The 5,296-nt window shown below is 45.7% G+C and overlaps 1 long non-coding RNA gene across 1 annotated transcript; it reads left to right on the forward strand.

Annotated features, from left to right (window-relative positions):
* Positions 1-588: 588 nt before the first annotated feature.
* LOC105094081 (uncharacterized) lies at positions 589-3,925 on the forward strand. The gene is made up of 3 exons (XR_837618.3): positions 589-721; positions 1,964-2,084; positions 3,116-3,925. It is a non-coding gene; the product is annotated as an uncharacterized LOC105094081 (long non-coding RNA).
* The last annotated feature ends 1,371 nt before the right edge of the window (positions 3,926-5,296 follow it).

Genomic DNA, 5,296 nt, shown 5'->3' on the forward strand with positions numbered 1-5,296 from the left:
CTAGGTTACACCTAAGAATTTGCCGAAGCACATATTAACTGAGAAACTCACTTTCTTTCCTTCTTTTTCTTCTTTGCCAGTATTTTCTTTTTCTAACATATGATTCCCTCATGATGACTTTCAGAATTCAGATTTATTATCTTTAGCTTTAATGAGAGCTAAGATTATCAAGAAAATGATTGCATTAAACTATGCTGACCCTTACTACCAAAAAGCAAAAGCAAAAACAGAAACAAAAATCCAAAAGAAGTTTGATAGTGAAATACACACATTCTAAAGTTAACATAAGGGGCTTAAAATTAGCTTGTGGAAAATGCAGGGTTAATCATGCCTGGGTTTTCCCTCCGCTCCTAAAAGGAAGTGTGAACTAGAGTTGACCCACTTACCATAGTGCAGATGAGAGGCTCCAACCAGAAAGAAAACACGGGCTTTGCAAATCTCTCGTCTGCATTTACGGAGTCTCTGCTTGCTGATCTGGTCCACACTCAGTGTCTGAAACATCGCTCTCCTCCCCCCCAGCCCTCCCCGGACAGCTGATGGGGCCAATTCCTTTAAGTCAAAGCCTGACTTAAAAAAAAAAAAAAAAAAAGTCATTCTAGAAAACAAAGAAGCTCAGGTCGACTTAAAGGCAGCCCCAAATTCAGCCCACAGCAGTTGGCTACTGCCTTTTGTGGCCGTCCCGCAGATCTGTAATTAACAAGGAGACTGAAGTCTGCACAAGGTAAGAGAAAATATGAAAGCCTTGAATTTGTAAAGGACTCTGACTTGGGCACTGCTTTTTATCTCCAGAAACACTCAAAGGAGCCAGTGTGGTGAACATCAGGGTCAAGGCAAGAAATAAAGCTAAATGTTTACCAGTAAGAAATGTCACTCAGGATGAAACGGAGGGGAGCTGGGGGAGGGAAAAGGAGGTGCGACAATCAGCAGCTTTATTTACTGGAAGGATCAGAGGCTGCCCAGAGCCAAGTCCTTGCTCTGTGTCAAAACGGTCCCCGGCAGGTGGAGGGGGCTGCGGCAGCACAGTGGCTAGGCAGCCGACGCCTGGAGCGTCCGTGCAGGAGCAACTCTTATTAGAGACCAGGCGGAGCTTGACTAGACGATCATCACACTGTAAGTGCAATGGTCATTTTAAACACTTGGGTACATAACTTAGTGTAATATTCAAAACTGTTTTTGAGGAAACTTGAAGAAAACCCAAAAAACTCAAGAGCAAGCTCTGAGTCAGGTCCAGATTTTTTTTCTGGACCTGGACCAGTCATGTTGGGCTGGGGAGATTTGACCCGATTCCTTGAATCCATTCAATTTTGCGGACTGAATTAAACAAACCTAACAATTCTATAAAAAAAAAACTGAAGAGAAACTAACAAAGGCAGTGTGAACTATGGTTTCTCCAGTCTGACTGTCCAAACGTCTGTGACTGATCACCGAAAAAAAGAAAGATCTACAGTTCAGGTTGATTAAAAAGGAGAAATAAAATGTACAGGAAGAACAAATTCCCAGGGGAAGTCAAGAGTTGACATTTTTATCTCAGAATTTTTCAGGCAGTCAAAATACCCTTAAAATATATAGATTGAATATATTTAAAAGAGTTCAAAGTCTGGACAGGAATAAATTACATGTATATATTACATGTATATATGTATTATATGTATGTGTGTGTGTATGTGTATATGTATGTACATGTGTGTGTATATATATATGATCCAGAAGTCACCCTGGCTTAGCTCTCAGCAAAAGCAATCCATAACTGATCACAAAGAAGGAAGAAAATACTCCCTTTCTCAACTTCTGTGAGTCACAACATCATCGAATTTTTTACTTAGAAGGGCACTCACTGCTGACTGGATCAAGCTCCTTCCCAGCACAAGAGTCCCATCCAGCCAGGCCTGATATTTCTAGGTGCTCATGACTGCCACACCTCAGGCAGAGATGCTACAGAATCTGTCACTTGCTCACAACACAGGTGGAGCCTAAGAGAACTCATCCGGCTGCAGGGGTCGTGTCACGCCACCCAGGAGGTGTTCAAGCACTGCGCCCCAGAGCTGCCTGAACGTGTCCGGAACCAAAGGTTCCACTGGGGACAGGTAACGGGGAAGTCCAGGATCAGAGCCAATCCTCCAGCTGGAACTTCAGCCTGTTTGTGGAAAGGGGGCAGGGCACACTCACCCGGCTAGGAGGGGTGTGGCTGACAACAGTAGAATGAACCAGCTGGGATTCCAGAAGCAGCTGAATTAGTCCGAGGGTGAGGGAAACAAACCCAGGTGAAAGTGGAGAGGAACAGACAGTGCCCTCCAGCCCAGACCCCCAGGAGCCTCCTGAACTCACTGCCTGAGGAAGGACGCACACCCCATCTCAGGAAGAGGGACTTATTACAGGACTGGCACCTGAGTTAGGGAAGTTTGGTGTGGGTCCCAGGAACCAGGGCTCTCTCTCTGGGTCAGATGATGTCAGGACATCGGGTTCATTCCCTGACTGGTCTCAGTGGTCTTCTCCCTCAGGAGGGAGGACTCCTAACTGCAGGACTAAGGCTGTCATTGGTCAAAGAGCAGCGTCACTCATGTTGACCAGAATGGGGGACGTCTGGTAATTTCTGTGGCTTGAAGAATGTTCATGGTGTTTGGAGGGACCTAAAGATTATCATACTAAGTGAATTAAATCAGACAAAGACAATTATCATATGACATCACTTACATGTGAAATAAAAAAAAATGATACAAATGAACTTATTTCCAAAACAGAAACAGACTCACAGACATAGAAAACACACTTATGGTTACCAAAGGGGAAAGAGATGAGGAGAGGTAACTAACGAATACTGACACGTTGTAACTAACTGTACTTCAATTAAAAAAACAAGGAATATAGGATTAGCAGATATGCACCACTGTATATAAAATAGATAAAAAACAAGGACCTACTGTACAGCACAGGGAACTATATTCAATATCTTGTAATAACCTATGATGGAAAGAACTTGAAAAAGAATATATATATGTATGTAACTGAAGCACTTTGCTATACACCTGAAACTAACACAATATTGTAAGTCAATTATATTTCAATAAATAAGTAAATAGAAAGAATAATGTTCATGTCTTTGTCTGTATTCATACAGGACGATGGAAGGACCTTGTTTCTGTCTTGACCCACCACAGACACAGAGTGAAGCCGGTGCTGGGAGGAGTGCTCACGTCCAGCAGCAGACGAGCACGGGCTGGCAGTGCGCGCCGGGCAGCCCCCGTACTCTCCTGGGAGGTGGGCTGGGGGTATGGGGGGAGGCGCTCCTTCTGGACGGAAGGCCTGGCTTGCTGTCCAGCTCCTGGCAGACACTCTCCTGCAGTCACATTCTAAGTGCAGCTCTGTCCCAGGTGTGATGCGGGAGTGGGGACCCCTGATCCTGGGGGGAGGGTGGGGTGAGTGGAGTCACAGGTCGGGTCTGAGGGAGGCAGGGGCTGGGGCTGGAGTTATCAAACCCCTCACCAGCTGGTCCAGCCCACACCTGCCCAGTGTTCTAGGTAAACACTTCCCAGTGTCATGGGTCAAAAGACACCACTATGTCAAAAATAGTCTGTACTCCTCGCTGTTAAAATACACAGAGAAACTATGTATCTGCCAGACTTCGGCTTGTAAAGAACAGATTGCACCATCCTGTCGGGGTGCCTCGATGGGCCCAGACCAGGGAAGCCCTGTAGTCTCAGGAGCAGCTCATGCCCCCTGCCCCTGCCGCACCGCCCCCACCGCGCTGCCCCCCGGGTAGGTGACCCCAGAACCCTCCAGCATCCCTTCCGCACCTGCCACACAGCTTAAATCGTCCAGTGTTGACTCATGCTTGGATCTTAAACTTCCCTAGAACAGTTCCTTGAATATTTCAGTTTATTTAATCTCTCTATGTTGTGTTTTTACACCTAGCTGTAACTCTGCTCAACACTTCTAATAAACTATGCGCATCTCAAGGAGCTGTCAGTCATTTCTTAAGCATTATAGCCACCTGTACTTAGCCACCCTTCATCCGCTCGCACGTGTCAAGAGAGAAAGGATCACCCCAGTGGATAACATGGGAATGTCGGTAAGAGTTCTCATCTGTTACAGAGTAAGAGATGTTGTATTTCATCTATGTTCACAGAACCAGCAACAGAGGTATCACCAAACTAGGTCAGTTTAAGTCCATGGAAAGAGGGGCTATTTTATTTTGAAAGAATTATAGTTATTATTTCTTGTGGAAAAGAGCCCCGTGGCTTATGAATTCAGATAAATAAAAAATTATGTAGAAGTCTCCTAGTTCAACAGTGATATACTTTGTTTATTAAAAAAACAATCTTTTGCCATCAAATCCTACGTGAATGGCCGCACGTGGCTAACAGCACTGAAGACAGAAAAAACCGCTATGCAGGCGAGGGAATACACCCCCCAGAATACGACTTTAGGAACTGGGATGTGCCACCCCCAAATATGCCACTGTGCGGCGTGGCCTGCTCTGAGCTGTCACTGCTTTTCTCTGCACTCTGCCTAAGGACAAAGCCTCCCAAAGAGAGGCAGTGTCGCAGACCACCCCGCCCCCTCCAGCCCTGGGAGCTTCCCTAACCCGAGAAGGGTGGCCCTTGTCCCAGGACGGGAGACCAGAGGTGGCCCCCACGCTGTGACATCTCCCACCCCTTCTTCTAAGGGCGCATTCATCTTTCCTAAAAAATCACTTACCCTCCCCTGGGAGGCTCACGCCCCTCCTCCCCTTCCCCTATTGAAATGGTATTGAATCCTGAATTCTAAGCCTTCTCTTTGGGTTACAAATTTCCCCCTGGTGTATACACAAGGTATACAGTTGTAAAACTTCTAGCTTGTTTTTCTCTTGTCAATCTACCTTTTATTACAGGGGGTGTCAGCTAAGAACTCAAGGCAGCAGAGGAGAAATTATTTTTCCTACCCTACAGTCGCTGAGTACACACACACACACACACTCACTCACACACTCACACAGGATTTGTCCCTTAATGATTTTTCATTCTAAGTCTCAAAAACTAGGTAAACATCTCTTATTGCTTACTTTTTAATATTTTTTAACTCAAATGCTTCCACCCATAGAGTGCACACACCGGCAGGTCGGGTGCTCTCCCTCGGAGCTGCAGGAGTTCTCGCGAGCAGCCCAGAAAGGGCGAGAAGACAGGAAGCGCTCTTTCTTGCTTCTCCACGCTCAGCTGTGTTACACTTGGAGTCAGGACCTTTTCCAAATTTGCTAGAAAAAGACAGCGTCAAGCGCCAAATAAAAGCCTATTTAACTTCTTTTTATTCGAAACTTCAAAGT

Source organism: Camelus dromedarius, chromosome 13 (assembly GCF_036321535.1).
Source record: "Camelus dromedarius isolate mCamDro1 chromosome 13, mCamDro1.pat, whole genome shotgun sequence".
NCBI classification, from domain to species: Eukaryota; Metazoa; Chordata; class Mammalia; order Artiodactyla; family Camelidae; genus Camelus; species Camelus dromedarius.